Raw genomic sequence first — 15878 nt, 5'->3', positions numbered from 1 at the left:
TAGATAGGGGGAGGGCAAGAATAGTATGGGAAATATAGAATCTAAAGAACTTGAGACACGTTGTCACAAACTAAAGGGGGGAATGGTGGGGGAGGGGGTGTGCAGGGTAGAGGGGAATGAAGGGAGGAAACAGAACAACTGTAATGGTATAATAAAATATATTTTAAAAATAAATGAAACAGCCTTAACAGTACTTTACTATTTCAATTAATGAGAACAGACAGCCACGATACACCTCCTCACCAGAAATGGTGTTACAAGAGGCAAAACATAGGGGGAGCAGGAAAGTGAGGGTGGGTGCACTGATGTCGCAGAAATGCCATGTGGAAATGTATCTGTGCTCGCACCCCAACGAAGACTCGAGGAACAGGCCTGATCCATGACCCAGGCCACTGCAGAGGCTTCCTGTGTGGAATAACTGGTGGCAGGAGCAACAGGAATTCGGACTTTGAATAGAGCACAGGAGCACTGGCAGGGCACATGGCCACGGGCTGGCTGAAAGAGGAATCCACAGGTGTCTGCAGGTGCGGCGAGGAGAGCAGCTGCTCCTGAGTGAAGAAGGCTTCCTTCAGTCAGCAGCCCCACACCTTTCTAGATCCTGCTGCCACTTGGCTTTTGTTTCTACCCTTGAACCCGGTTTTCTGTCACATAGGAAGAATCTGAGCATATTGGCTACTGCTAGCAAAAAGGTACGATTTTTGGATTAATTACCTAGAATGAATACTCGCTCAGAAGGGCCGAAATGAGGGCTAAATTCTGGTGATCTGGATGAAAGTGAAAGAAAACCAGGGTGCTAAAACTAGAGAAGAACAAAGAAAGACTCTAAGTGATGCATCACTGATCCAGAGGAAAAGCCATCCATGGACAAAAGTTATAGAAAAGAATTTCTGGTTCTTAGAGTTGCCTAACAAGAAAATATGCCACCTTGTTTAATAGTGAGTTCCCCAGCACTGGAAGTGTTCAATGAGAGGCGGGCACATACCACAGTAGGAAACTCTCGCATCAGCCTCCAGAGCAGAAGGAATGTTTTTTTTAAGACCCACTCCAACCCTTTGAGTAAACAATGGCTAATTAACCTACTATAAAGTATGAATGGTCCCCTTCTCTTCCTAGGGGTGCGTGTCAAAAAGCTGGCACTAAGAGCCCCTTGATGTTGAGGAGGGGCACAGTGATTAACATCAGTGAGGGACACAACGGAGATGACTGGTCAGCCTTCTCAGTTTCTCCTCCCAGACTGCTGGGAAGGTGAAAGCCACATGCCAGAGTCCTGTCCTACAACTGTCCTCCGTCCTCCCCCTCCACTTCCAAGGCAAAGAGCTCTTTTCACCTTGAAAGCCACAGAAAAACCATAGAAAACAAAAATCCTTCAGATGATGATCTACCCCTATTATTTTCTCAGCAAGATGGAACTGCATCACCACATGCACTGGGCTAGGCCGTGAAGCTTGGCGGCACAGCACCGTCTACCAGAACCAGGTCCGCAGTCCTTGAGCCTGAGTGTTCCCACAGGTGGAGCACCCAGCACCGTGCGGAAGGCTTATGAATAAACACACATCCTGCAGCCCTGATTTTACTTTTTACGACCTGGGGGAACAAAGACATAAAGATGCTTAGTATCTGTTTGTATGGGTTTGTTCAATAAAGTCCAGCAGTATAGAAGAGAATGCAAAATTCACATGAATTCTCACGATTAAATGAAACATGTTAAAGGAAGTGCTTGCTTCCATCAGGGATATTTATAGCTATATTTAAAAATCCCTGAAGAAATACATTCTTCCCCATAACAGGACACGTTGGCAGATAAGTTTAATAAGCAAAGATGTACTCAATGGCCTTTAAACATGCCTCCTGCATTCTCTCATTGGTTTTCCTACTTGAAATCCAGAGATAAGTCCAGGATGGAGGATGTTGGACCCCGGAAATAAGCTGTGCTCAAAATCGGCTCTAAGGATGATTCTGGTCTTAAGCGAATAACCTTCCACTATTCATGCAACCCCCCAATTCTTCAAACTTCTCATATAAATATTTAAATGCATTAATTTTTTGATTCACCCCCCCCCAAGAACATTACAAAGCTGTATATAAACAGAGGTACACAAAGCTGCTTTAGAAACCCTTACACTAAAAGCAGGAGAGGAGCTCTGAAAACCTCCCGGCCCCACACATACAGGTGAGCACGACCTGGGAACAGGGCAGGCTCCAAGGGCAAGCCTTTGCCCAGAGTAGGTGAGACAGGCAGCTCTCTCTGTGGGTAACTGGAGGATGTGGGAGAACACCCTTCCTTATTACTCAGTTATGGCAGCTGAAGTTTCAGGCACTGGTTCAAGCATTTCCATGTGCTGTCTCATATGCTTATAAAGCAGGTATTACCCTTCCCAATTTACATGTGAGGAAACTAAGCATCAAAGGTATGAGAGTTGCCCAAGCCGACTGCCTAACCTAGAAGTGACACAAGCAGGATTCAAACTCAGGTCTGACCCCAAAGGCATACCATTCTCCCCACCGCACTGTATATCTTCCTTCTACTGTGCCAGTCTTCTTCTTCCTTCTAATTTGCTTTCTCCTCCCTCTTTAAACAGACCCTTTTCTTATTATAGTAATTGCTAGATTGCTTACCATCCCCCTGAAGTTCAGTGCAAGGCTTTCATTTCCTATTAGCAATCCTGATGCTGGGGTTCAGGTGTCAAACGTGTGGCTGCTTTGTTCTCACAGAATCTCCTACTGTGCTGGGATTATTTACCTGTGATTAGGGCATACTCGATGCTTCTACTGTCCGTGGGAGGGTTTGACCCCAAAAAGCACACATGTATCGGTCAAACCAATCTAAGCCAAAGCATTTATAGCTCTCTTTCCTTAACAGGTGCAGTTTTCTGTTCACAGCTAGAGTTCTGCTTATTTGTATGTAGCAGGGCAAGGTTAATAGCCACAAAAGATGTGGCCTAAATCTTCCCTGCAGCAGTTCACAACACCCTCCCTATCGACCTGTCCAGGGTAAAATTAAAGGGAAACTAAATGATCCAAACTGACTTTTATTTCCAACATCTCTGGATACAGACATAAGGCTCTTTTTCTTAGAAGTACTATATCACCACCAACACCTTTTTCTCGTTTAAAAAAATCATCGCTCCTCTCCTCTCTTTTCTCCAAATCCATCAGTTTCTCAAACCAACTGCCCATTTTTCTCTTTCACACCACACTAATAGCTTCACTCTATGTCTGACCTCTTTTCATGGAACATCATTGTAATTCTGCCAGTGTTTTCTATGATGACTAGATTATTCACTCCACGCCCCTCATAATTCTGTAACCCTATCAAAGTCAGTTTCACTGCCCATTCCAGATAGGCACTCAGCCAAAATATTGCCAATAACATTCACTCATGTGCTAACTTAAAATACACAGTGCAGCTTGCCAAGTTTCCTTATTTGGCAAGAAGGTCCCTTAGTTCCCAAGATCTTTGACCATCCATTTTTAGATCCAAATCCTCATGCTTAATATTAGGCTATTTCTCTCTCTCTCCCTCCCCTCTCCTGTCCTCTCCTCTCTCTCTCTTACTCTTCAATTTGTTCTTATATGTTCCCTGAAAGAATAAGGGAAGAGATCAATCACCTATTTGTTTCCCTGAACAAAAAAATGTCACATTATGGTTATTTACTCTGGAATTATTAGCACTAAAACTTTTGATTTAAACAATATTTTCCAGCTAAAAAAAAAAAGCTCCCAAAACAATTCTAAAAAAAGTTATCACAAGAATTAAACTGTTTAAGATCAAAATAAACAAGACACATTGTTCTGAAAGGCCCTTTTTCTTTATCTTAATTCTCTCTTTCCAAACAAACTAAATTTATATTCATTTACAATTTCCCAAATCTCTCACTATTGTAGCAGGAATTTAAAACAAAGGCTCTACAAATCACCAAAACCATCATCAAAATGCAGCCATCACATATTTTTTTGAAAATCAAAACTATGAAATTTCACTGTGGGGACAAAGAGGACGTTAACTGTCTTGAATCGCTTGTTTATTTTTGTCTTTAAATGTGTTGGCAGGTTTGGACCCATTGAATTCTGATTGTTCAACCGAGTTCAGAAAAGCAAGAGGATTCTCCTCAAACAGCTTTAGGGTTAAAATATGAATGTACTTTAACAATCACTTTAGCTCCAATAGCCCCGAATTAATTATGTAAGTTGATTCTAATACACCATTACTGACAAGAGAGCTGCTTATTGTAACATTTGGCATGTGCCACTAAATGGTGTGGCTTTCATTATTAAAGAAACTGACAAATAGTAATTAAGTTCTCCATAAACAATGTTTTTGCAAGATCTCCAGGCGTATCCGAAAACGTACATTTTTTAGCACTCTAACAATGACTGCCCCATTTTATTTTATTTTTTGGCAGTTGGATGTACTCTTCCCAGTTCTGTATGGAAGTTTTTCTGCAACCTGTCAGGAGCGAGCGAGGCGTGGCGGCCTCAGCACTCCTCTCTAGGCGCTGGTCTCAGAACCCATGAACCCGGGGACGCCACTGATAGGCAAAGGGGTGCTCCTCAGCCTCCGTGAAAGGAAAAGGGGGACGCTGGAGCGTGCGGGTTGGTGCTAGCTCCACACTGACCAGGGCCGGGCAGGAAGTGGCCACTCTGGGTGGGAGATAACATGCCCGGCCTGGCAGAAGAGCAGAAGTTTGTGGTCTCCCTTGGCACGCAAACACCTCTGCTGGAAAGTGGCCTGCACCCTGTCCTGATTTGGGAAACTCGAGTTTCGTTTCCCGAGTGGTAGTCGGGTCACCCACTGAGAGGCCGGCGCTCGGGTGCTGCCGGGTCCGTGGGGGAGGAGGCTGCCCAGGAGGCGGCCAGCACCGCGCCGCGCACCCAGGGCCCAGAAAGCTGCAGACCCTCCAGACTGCGCCCCGCTCTCCTCGGCGCCAACTTCTGCGTGGGACCGGCCAAAACTTCCAAAGCTGCTTGAGGCCGTACTGCGGCTGAAGTCTGGCACCGAATCCGTTACAGCCCGGAACGCTCGCTCCCGTGCGGCCCTGGCGGGCTCTGGGCTGGGGAGGGGGTCCCGGTGGGGACCCGGTGGGCCGGCCAGGCTCCAGGGCCCAAAGCGGCTGGGCCTCGGCCAGGAGACGTGGGGCGACTGGCAAGGTGACGGGCCTCCCTCGCACCCTCTCCCTCCCCGGCCTCCGCCTGGTTCTTACCTGGCTCCCGGGCCGGACGCGAGCAGCAGCCGGGCGCGCAGAGGCCCCGCGGGCGCGGCGAGGGCAAGGGCAGCAACCAGGGTTCGAGAGGACGGCGTCCCGTGTGCTCCCACGCTTCCGCTGGAGTCAGGAGTTGAACATTCCGCCTCTCTACCCCGCGCCAATGAGGAAGACAGTCACGGCAACAGCACCACCTACCTCCGAGCGCGGAATGGCTAGCCCTCCCTGCCAGCTGGTGGTCGGGCCGCAGCTTTGATGGGCCAGTGACTGGGGCCTGGGGCAGCACTCTGGCCCCGCAGGCATGCATCCCAAGGGGTGCCATCCGCCCCAGAACCCTGGAACCCACCAGGCAGCTGGCTGAGGCTGGTATGGGGGGGGGGGTTGCACTCAGCGAGGGACACCTGCCCTGTCGCTGGGCGGGGCGCAGGGAGAGGGCCCATGCCTTTGTGCCCTTTTGTGCCTTCATATATATATATATATATATATATATATATATATATATATATATATATATATATATATATATATATATATATATATATATATATATATATATGAAGGCGCATTACCACCACCTATCCCAACAACTCAGTCCTTCTCCACAAACAGTAGAAAGCTGGGAGGTTGCTTTGTGCCCTAAAGAACTTATTTATCTAGTTAGGAAGGAGACAGACCTGCAAGGCTATTTCTGAGAAGTTAGGACTAAAGACTGCCTCAGTGGAACCACTCGTAGCTACACCTACCGAACTTTGAGGAGGGCTCATGGTCTGCTGCCCTGGTTAGTGACTTTAACAAAACTGAGCTCAGGTAAGGCCACTAAAATCCATGTCAGGTGTGAGCAAAAGGTGGAAATAGATATTGGGAAGGGTGGTTCTGTGAAGGAAAAGTTGCAAAGGTATGGCAACATTATCCAGGGGGTCGAGTTTGAAGTTCATCATCTATGGACACCGGGGACAAGTGGAAAGCTAGAATCAAATGGGTCAAATAGGTCTTTGTCTTTTTAGTTTAATGGTGATTTAGAGAGAGAGAGCAGGCCACAGTGGTTGTTGGATAGGTTGCCAGGGCAAAACAGGGAAGCCGTGTGAGCGGTACATACTGCCATTACCTGGGAATGGGATTGTGAGAACTGGAGTGAGAGTACACATGGAAGAGGAGGAATGGAGCGAGTGGAGAGACGTGTGCCAGGAGGAGGCCACAGAAACCGGTGACCTACTAGATGCAGAAGAGACGAAGGAACGAGTCAGGGATGATGCCCTGGTTTCAGACCCGGACGGCTGGAAGAGGGATGGTGTCATGGACAGAAATAGGGGTATGTGGAGAAGAAGCTGGCTTCCCGTTAAGCTGAGGTCATGGGAGGAAAAACAGGGATGCAGCAGCTGAAATACGAGGCTCAGTTTCAGGAAAGAGGTCAGGAGGGAACTATATTGTAAATCATTCATATAGTCAGACGTGAAAGTGGAGGCGTGGGTAAATACAGGTCAAAAAATAGCTTTCTAGTCTGCTACTCAGATTCATTATCGAATTTTCCCTTTGATAGGAGAAATTTTAGCATGGATGGATTCTACTTCAGTAACCGAGAAATTAGGATTGATGCAAACTGTCATTCTAAAAAAAAGTGTTAACATAGCTAATCAAATGATTCTAAAAACCACCTAAACATTAAAGGAGAAACTAAGGCTCTTTAGCACAGACCCGAGCATAAGGCAACACTAGCCCTTTTACCTCACCTTCAAAGGCACTAACTGCACTGTGGGGGAGAAGACACTCCACTGGGGGTCAGAGGATGTGGCTTCTGGTCTTAATTCTGTCACTCACCAGCTGAGTGCTTTGCTAGACAGACCTCGGTTTTCTGCTCTGCAAAATAAGAAGGCCCACTTAAACATTAGCTACAGGTTCCAGCTTTGAAACTATCAACGTATTGCTGCAAATTTGGAACATGTGCCTTAAGAGAATATTTTTAGCCACATTCCCCTTCTTTCCCATCCATTTTTCCTTCATTCTATTTCCCCCTTATAATTGGCTAAGAGAATAACCAGCCAAAACAGTAAACACTGAAGAGGAGTCTCACAAACCTGATTAAATGACAATCGGGCAGACATTCTCTTGTATTCTCAGTTATGTTGTAAGCTCCGTGAGGTCATGTCATATGTTCTATTGCATGTGTTCATAGCTGAAATACATACATATTGTGTGATAAACTGATTGCCTTAAGTATATAACTCTTCCTTGCTCAAGTTGCTGATTTCCTTATGACTGTACTGCTCTCTTTAATCCCCAGACCTAGAAACTATAGTCTAGTGCTTATTCCCATGGCTGACTCTGCTTTTTCAAGTTTTCAAATCTTTTTGGAAGTATATTAGTTCATTTTCACCTATACAGGGTTACAAATGTAAATAGCAATAGCAAGAGAGACCCAGTCAAACCTCTCCTATGAAGCCTTCCCATTTTTTGTTTCAAATGTCTCTACACTAAAAATAGATGTTCTCTCAGGAGTGGGGTGGATAGGTAGTCCTCAGCACCCACTTATACCCAAGAACGCCCTCTGAAATAAACATGCAATGACACCCAAAACCATGTATTTGCTATGCAAATTTAGCCTAAGGAAAAAGTCTCCTAGGCTCTCATTCAATTAGATTGTTGTTCCTAAGCTGCTCTTTTTTAAAAGAGTTTATTTATTTATTTTTAGAGAGAGGGGGAGGGAAAGAGAAAGAGAGGGAAAGAAACATCGATTTGTGAGGGAAACATCCATAGGTTGCTTCTTGCATGTGCCCCAACTGGGGACCAGGCCCACAAACCACGCTTGTGCCCTGACTGGAAATCCGACTAATGACCTTTTGGCAGGCACCCAACCCACTGAGTCACACCAATCTGGGCTCTAAGCTACTTTCAAATAGAAATTCTGGAACTGCCACCAGCTATCAGCAGATCAGAGAAGTGCAGGCATAAATTCTCTTAAGGATAGAAGGAAAAGCAACTTAAAAGGAAGGAAGCATTCTGTGTATCCTTCCCTCCCCTTACTGCGATAAGAGCTAGGAGGAGAGCTGATACCCAGGAGCATTTTCGCTAGTCACTTCAGTTCTCCATCTTAGATGATGAATAGTCTGTGTGTGGATCATAGCTAAGAATTAACCACCTTTTATCTTTAACTCCTGTAACACTCTGGATTCCTGGGAAATTCAGGCACACAATCAAGCATCCCTTAAGGTATGTAGCCATTACCTTAAAATCACAAATGAAGACCAGGTCATTGTTTGAGCTTAGTTTTCACATTTAACCGGAGGATTCAAGATTCACAAGAATATCTTGGGTACCAAATTTGCTTAGGTGTTCTAGAGCATGAATGGAGCAGTAGGGCAAGAGGAGAAATTGGGGGACTTTTGCAAAATGTATGGAACAAACATTTACTGACTGGCAGGCACTGTACCAAGCTTTGTGATTGTAACTGAGACTCAAGTGTGGTCCCTACTGTCACAGAGTTTTCCGAGTGCAGTGGAAAAGCCAGAAAAGACACAGGAAATTATGCTGCAATGTACTCTTAAAGGGCAAAAATGGGGGGATTACACCAGGGTACCTGACAATTTTGGGAAGTCAGTGAAGGCTTCCAAGTCAAAGAACCTCTGAGTCCCTACAAGAAGAACAAAGAGAATTTGCTGGAGAAAAAGGAGGGAAAGGTATTGTAGCAGGAACAACAAGAGCAAAAACCCAAGAACATTTAACAAGTTCAAGGAAAAAAATCCCTTGAGTATCTGAGTAAACACAGTGCCAGAAGTAACAGTCCCCATGGCGGTAGTAATAGTAGTAGCAGTAGCAACAATAATAATGACCATCATCATCATCGTGAGGGTGGTTGCTAAGATTTACTGAGTGCTCATGTGCCACACAGTGAGCCGAGAGCTTTACACTCGTGGCCCCCTTCATTGCCCACACTGCACTAGGTAGACAGTACCAATGCACAGTCCTGTGTCTTCACTGGTCATTCCGTTCTCATCAGTATGGTTTTCTGTTTTGTTTTGCTCTGTTAACAGATATGCCTGATTTCTATGTTTTCTTCATTTTGCTTGCCTCCAAAAAGTCCACAGCTAAGCAATATAGTTCTGGTCTGCCTAGAGAAGGCTGGAGGAGTAAAGGAACGGCTACTGGCCAGCAGCTGGCCCGGGCCCTCTCAGGAGTGGATTAACTAGTCCATTATATCAGAAGATCCCGATCAAATTCCAGGCATCTTTTCAGTCACACTTCTTTTGTGTTATTTTTTCTCAAGTTTGACTTTTCCAATGAATATTTTATAAGTTCTATTTGCTGCTTTTTTTTTGCCACCATTGACTTTTACCTAATTTTTAAGGTCAATTTGTATTAAGCCCCTGTCTGCATTGTTGTTTGCAACACCTTCCAATTGAGTGTCATCTGCAAATTTCATTAACATGCTATTTACTCTCTCTTCCAGATCATTAATAAATGCTACTTCTTATGTATTAAATTTTGTGGTCGAACAGATTTAATTTGCTGTTGTAATGTCAATGCCTGTTTTCTAAAGATACAGTGTAGTTAAGAATGGTCTTAACATCGGCTTAAATCCATACGCATTTATAGTTATTTTACTATTATGCAATTCATTTGTGTTCTCTAATAAGCACTGTTGTGAGCTTCATTGAAGCAATAATCTATTGATTCTCTCTTCCCTCTGTCAATACAGTCATCATCGTGGCTTTAAATGCACAGCACTAGCAGAGTTAAAACTATTGTATTCTAATCCCTAGCTATTTATAAAAGGAAATTAAGTCTTTTTTTTTCTCAGTGGATATTCTCCCATGGATATAAGAAATATTCTACATTAAAATTATTTCATAATCATATTTCATTTTCTTATGCGTGGTCTCATTGTTTTAAACAGAAATAGAATTTGGATCTTTTGTTTTAAAGAAATTTATTTTTTTCTTTAAAAGGTTTTATTTATTTATTTTTAGAGCGAAGAGAAGGAAGGGAGAAAGAGAGGGAGAGAAACATCAGTGTACGGAGAGATACATCCATCAGTTGCCTCTTGCGCACCCCCTACTGGGGGCCTGACCTGCAACCTAGGCATGTGCCCTTGCTGGGAATTGAACCAGCAACTTTTTGGTTTGCAGGCACTCAATCCACTGAGCCACACCAGCCAGGGCTGGAATTTAGATCTTTTAAAAAGATCTAAGATTAAATAAGTATATTGTAAATATATACTAATTAATATAATACATATATTAGGGGTATGTGTGTATTTTCTTTTCTCCCATCCAAGTACTAACCAGGCCCGACCCTGCTTAGCTTCCGAGATCAGACAAGATCGGGCGCATTCAGGGTGGTATGGCCGTAGACTGTATTTTCTTTTCTAATAAATTCACTCCCTGCCTCCATGACTCCCAGAGGATCTGGGGAGACTTCGTTTCTGCAATAGACTTACACATGCCACCTTCAGATCAGAAACGAGACTCATCAAGCCTTTGCCTCACTTTAGGTCACACGTCATTTTCCTTATTAGACCGCTACAGTGCCAGTTTTTTTGTTTGTTTGTTTTGCAATGAGAGGAGCCTTCCTACATGCCCCCTATTTCAGAACTTATGTTCACATATTGCAATTTTAAATCATCATGCATGAGGTTAGCCATCATGTTTCTACATAATATTTCCAGGAACTACTTTTCCCCTCACCACCAATACCTCGCTCTCTCTCTCCTCCCTTAGTGTTAACTGAATATAAGCCCATGGTAATCTTTTATTTTCCACTGTGAAAATTTTATTTAACCTCTAAACCTCAGTTTCCCTACCCGTGAGTCGTCCCCTCATAACTTACCTGTTCATCTTGGCCAGTTGTTGTCAAATTCAAATGAGATAATTTATGAAAAAGTGTTTATAAATGATAGAAAAGCAAATAAAAGGTGATGTTTTTATTGAAACATAGTAAGGGCATATATAGGCTATTGTTTTCATTGAGAAATAAAACCATATTTCTGGAAGATTTTCTATGTTGAACTTCCAGTAAATGTCTATTTTTATATCAAAAGATATGCTATCTTTTCATAATTGGCTTTCAATGCAATTGAGTACTAAATCTAAGATTTGAAGAGAAAATATCTGCATTTTAGAATTTCTCTAGCTAAACAACATGCAACTTTATATATGTTCATAGGTAACTCCATAGTAGACCTCTGAGTTAAAAAAACATAAGACATCAAAAAAAAAAAACCCCTAAAACCAAAACCAGAGTAAAATTTGGTTTTTTATGGGAAACTTTTTCATTCTTTTTTCTTATTTTCGAAGTCTTAAAGAACTGAACTTAGGCCAGAAACAACAATTGGGTTATTTATTAATTTAATTTTTCATCCAGAACAACTGGTCTTATGTAAATTTTTGGAGATTTTATAAGAATTTATTCTTGTGAAGCACACTGATTCCTCCTCTCACTAATTCATCCTCCTGACACATTTCATTCCTTTTCTTACCAATCATGTTTAATGATAAATCTCTCCATTATCCTCCCCACTTTTTAAACAAAGATTTTATTTATTTTGAGAGAGGGGAGGGGAGGGAGAAAGAGAGGGAGAGAAACATCAATGTGTGGTTACACGCCCCTCACTGGGAACCTGGCCAGAAACCCAGGCATGTGCTCTAACTGGGAATCCAACCCGAGACCCTTTGGTTCACAGGCTGGCACTCAATCCACTGAGCCACACCAGCCAGGGCTATTATCCCCACTTTTAACTGTCTCTTTAGAAATGTTCTTAATCTTCAATAATGATATAGTGGGTTTTTCTCCCCGGGGGAATGAAAGACACTTGAAGGTGCATGAGAGGAAGAATGTCAACAGAAGGAATGTTCTATCAAGTGACACATACACACACAGGACATGGTAGAAAGTTGCTAGGGACTGAATTGTGTTCACCCAAAATTCATTGACTCTGTAAGCCCAATGGACTGCATTTGGAGGTAGGGCTTTTAGGAGGCAATTAAGATGAAATTAGGCCATAAGGGTGGGGTCCTTCTCCTGTAGCAGTGGTGGCCTTTAGAAGAAGAGGAAAGTCTACCTCCGTCTCTATCTCCACTCGTGTGCGCTGAGGACAGGCCATGTGAGGACACAGCAAGAAGACAGAAGCCAGGGAGAGCCCCTTCATCAGAACCCAATTGTACCGTTGATCTCAGACTTCCAGCTCTGGGACTGGGGGAAAATAGGATTCTGTGGTTTCAGCCACCCAGTCTATGGCATTTTGTTATGGCAGTCCAAACTGTCTAGTACAGAAGTACTTCATTTCAAAAAAATTGTTCAAGTACAGTTGTATCCATTTTCCCACCAGTTTCCTCCACCCTACCCACAGCCACATCCCACCATTAAACCTTCCCGACTTTGGCTCTGTCCATGGATCTTTTATGCATGTTCCTTGATGACCCTTCCCCTTCTTTCCCCCATTATCCCTCCTTCCTGCCCTGTAGTCACTGTCAGTTTGTTCTTTATTGCAGTGTCTCTGGTTATATTTTGCTTGCTTGTGTGTTTTGTTGATTAGGTTCCACTTATAGGTGAGGACACACGGTGTTTTTCTTTTACTGCCTGGCTTATTTCACTCAGCACAATGCTCTCCAGTTCCATCCAAGCTGTCATGAAGAATAGGAGCTCCTTCTTTCTTTCTGCTGCATAGTATTCCATTGTGTAAAGGTAGCACAGTTTATCGATCCGCTCATTTACTGATGGACACCTAGGTTGCTTCCGCACTTGGCTATTGTGAATTGTGCTGCTATGCACTTTGGGGTACATTAAAAAAAAAGAAGAAGAAGAAAAGATTTTTTTAAAAATGAAGTGACAGGGAGAGAAAGAAGAGAAATTTTGTACTCTCCCAACAAGATAAAACTGATCTTCAATTCATAGCTGTCTTCTCCTAGTTTTTAAGGTCTAACTAAAGTCGATTAAAGGGGACAGTGAAAGCTAGTTGTCCTCTGTCCAGAAAGCTGTCCCTTCTTATATCTGATAACTTTCCCCAGCCCTTTGCCTCCAGCGCAGGACCCAGGTGTGAACCATGATAATATCCCATTTCCTGGCCACAGTGATTGATCTCTGGGTAAGAATGTGCTACATATAGGTTCAAATTCCTTTCCTGAGATTTCCGTATGGGCTCCCTGAGAGGTTCCCTGGAGATGGAATAAATTGAGGTTCTCTGATTGTCAGTATTATCAGCCAATGCTAACTACTTTAAGCAGAGACAAAAAAAGAGTTTTTTTGGAAGGATGTGGGGTAGCTCTCGGTATTGAAGCAAAGCTTAACAACTGGACCCCGTGAAGGAAGGCAGCTTTAGGAACGTGAGAGCAAAGGCTAACAGACGATTTCTTCAGCGGTCAGGACCCAAACTCCAGGATAAATCAGCTCGAGATTGATTCTGCCGCCCTTCACTCAACTCAGCTCAATATTCAAGATCCTGAAAAAGAGCAAATGATTGGCTCTGCTGACCAGCAGGGGAAGGTCACAGCCTTCCCCTGAGACAAGAGGGAAAGGGACACCATGGTCCACAGTCCCACAGGACTACAGTAAATGGGAGAGGAACCTTCCCCAAAGCAAAATCATGCCTCTGTGGTAAAAAGGGGGAAGTGGCCATGAGCAGAAACAGATGTTCACTCTAGACTATTAAACCAGGGCAGCCGGGATCTTTCTTGATCTGGGCCTGCAGTAGTTCAGATGGCACCGATAAGGAAAGAAGAGCCAAACGAGCAGCCTAGAAACCGTGCTCGGCCTTCCTGCCAGCCTCAGGAGAGAGTCGATTTCTTTTCCTCTTGAACTAATTTCATTTTGGTTTCTGCCACTTGCAGCTAACAAATTGCTGAGCAATGTCTTGTTTTTATATGATGAATTTTAGGCCTAGAAGTCTCTAGAGTATCCTTTTAAAAATTAGAATCACCCTAAATTTGTACATATTGTATAAGTATCATTTCTTGTGATCCTTGTGCAAGAAATCCCTAAATTTTGCAGGGGTTCCTGGAGAGCTTGCTTGTCCTTGAGGGAACTCCTGAAATTAGTGAGAAGACTTTGGCCTTGGGGTTCTGTCTCAGAAGGCGGCTGTATTTCAGGGAGACTTCAGTGGGAAAAAAAACACAAAGACAACCTGATAGGCAATCTCTGAATGAAACTAGGAGATTATGAGAATAACTATAAGCCATTTCTATGAGGTAAATATTAAAATTCCTTAGGGACTTGCTATATTGAAGTCACCGCTTCTATCTTCTCTCATTTTCCCTGTTATTCATTGCTGGTGTTAATTGGTTCAAATGTAACATATCCCACCTTGGAATAGTTTCTGTCTCTGAAGATTTAGTAAATGCTTAATGCCCTTTTCTGCAAACAAACAAATAAAAGCCTTCAAAGGAAAAAATCTTCTATCAGAGTAAAGTAGAGAGTGGAAATCATTATCTAGCATGTGCTTGTAACCCCTCCCCCACACACATCTGCTTACAAACACATTTTGCTCAATTATTTAAATGTTTTATCAAAATTCTCCTTACCACCAGATATCAGGAAAAAGTAAAAGAGTTGAAATAACTAGGTAATTGTCTTAGTGTTTCAATTCATTAACATAAAGCAAACCTATCAAATTTTTGTGGTTGGTACTCCAAACTAATTATAAGTCAGATTTGAAAATCCTACTGAGTTATTTCATTGATGAGTCATCAAAAGTCAATCTCATTTAGCCAGCCTTGGCCTGTCTTGACAACCAGTTTATCTGGATCGTTTTGGCATGTGAGTTAATTGCATAAACCTCTTTAACAAGTTTCAGTGTGTGAGATAACTCAGCCGGATATCCATGACCAACATCCCCAGCCTCTAAGGAAATTGCATTAGATGTATCTCTAGATAGATGTCTTCCAAATTTTCCTGGTTTTAAACCAAGTTTTAGTGTTGCTATCCTGTTTTATTTTATTTTTTTAATATATTTTATTGATTATGCCATTACAGTTGTTCTATTCCCCCCTTCTTTCCCCTCCACCCTGCACACCCCTCCCTCACCATTCCCCCCCTTTAGTTTATGACCATGTGTCTCAAGTTCTTTAGATTCTATGTCTCCCCTACTATTCTTGCCCTCCCCCCTATCTATTTTCTATCTACCATCTATGCTACTTATTTTCTGTACCTTCTCCCCCCTTCTCCTTCTCCCACTCCCCTGTTGCTAATCCTCCAAGTGATCTTCATTTCTATGGTTCTGCTCCTGATCTAGCTGTCCTCTTAGTTTGCTTTTGTTTTAGGTGTGGTTGTTAATAACTGTGAGTTTGCTGTCCCTTCACTGTTCATCTTTTTTATATTCTTTTTCTTACATAAGTCCCTTAGTTATGGTTTACATTTTAAAAAGGAAAAACTATGCCGACTGTTTTGAGTGGCTGGCATGGACTTCCTCTGCTGCGGTGAAGCAGATGTTTACTCTGGAGGACACTTCCCGGAAGAGGAAGACTCACTGGGAACCTCGAGGTGATGGGGAGACGAGCTGACCAGCAGGTCTGGTTCAGGATGCACTTACCTTAACTACATATTTTCATGGCTGACTCAGCCAGTACAATGCTATTAGTACTATCACGTCTTGGACTTTTTTGTTTGGGGGAGATACAACCTATTATGGCTAATGGAAAAAAATGTGAGAAATAATGCTGGAAGTGACCCAAAAAAGCACCCAGGAAGAGTAGC

At 43.1% G+C, this 15878-nt stretch overlaps 1 protein-coding gene across 1 annotated transcript in view; it reads right to left on the bottom strand.

Annotated features, from left to right (window-relative positions):
- The window catches only part of MAP3K20 (mitogen-activated protein kinase kinase kinase 20), a 159805-nt gene extending 154448 nt beyond the window's left edge, over positions 1–5357 (bottom strand). The window contains exon 1 of the mRNA XM_037151277.2: positions 5202–5357. The gene's annotated coding sequence lies outside the window, so the exon portion shown is untranslated. The remainder of the gene's footprint in view (positions 1–5201) is intronic.
- Positions 5358–15878: the final 10521 nt, after the last annotated feature.

Source organism: Artibeus jamaicensis, unplaced genomic scaffold (genome assembly GCF_021234435.1).
Source record: "Artibeus jamaicensis isolate MK-2021 breed Jamaican fruit bat unplaced genomic scaffold, CSHL_Jam_final contig_391, whole genome shotgun sequence".
NCBI classification, from domain to species: Eukaryota; Metazoa; Chordata; class Mammalia; order Chiroptera; family Phyllostomidae; genus Artibeus; species Artibeus jamaicensis.
The sequence above is the reverse complement of the archived record's forward strand: the minus strand, read 5'-3'. Positions and strand labels throughout refer to the sequence as shown.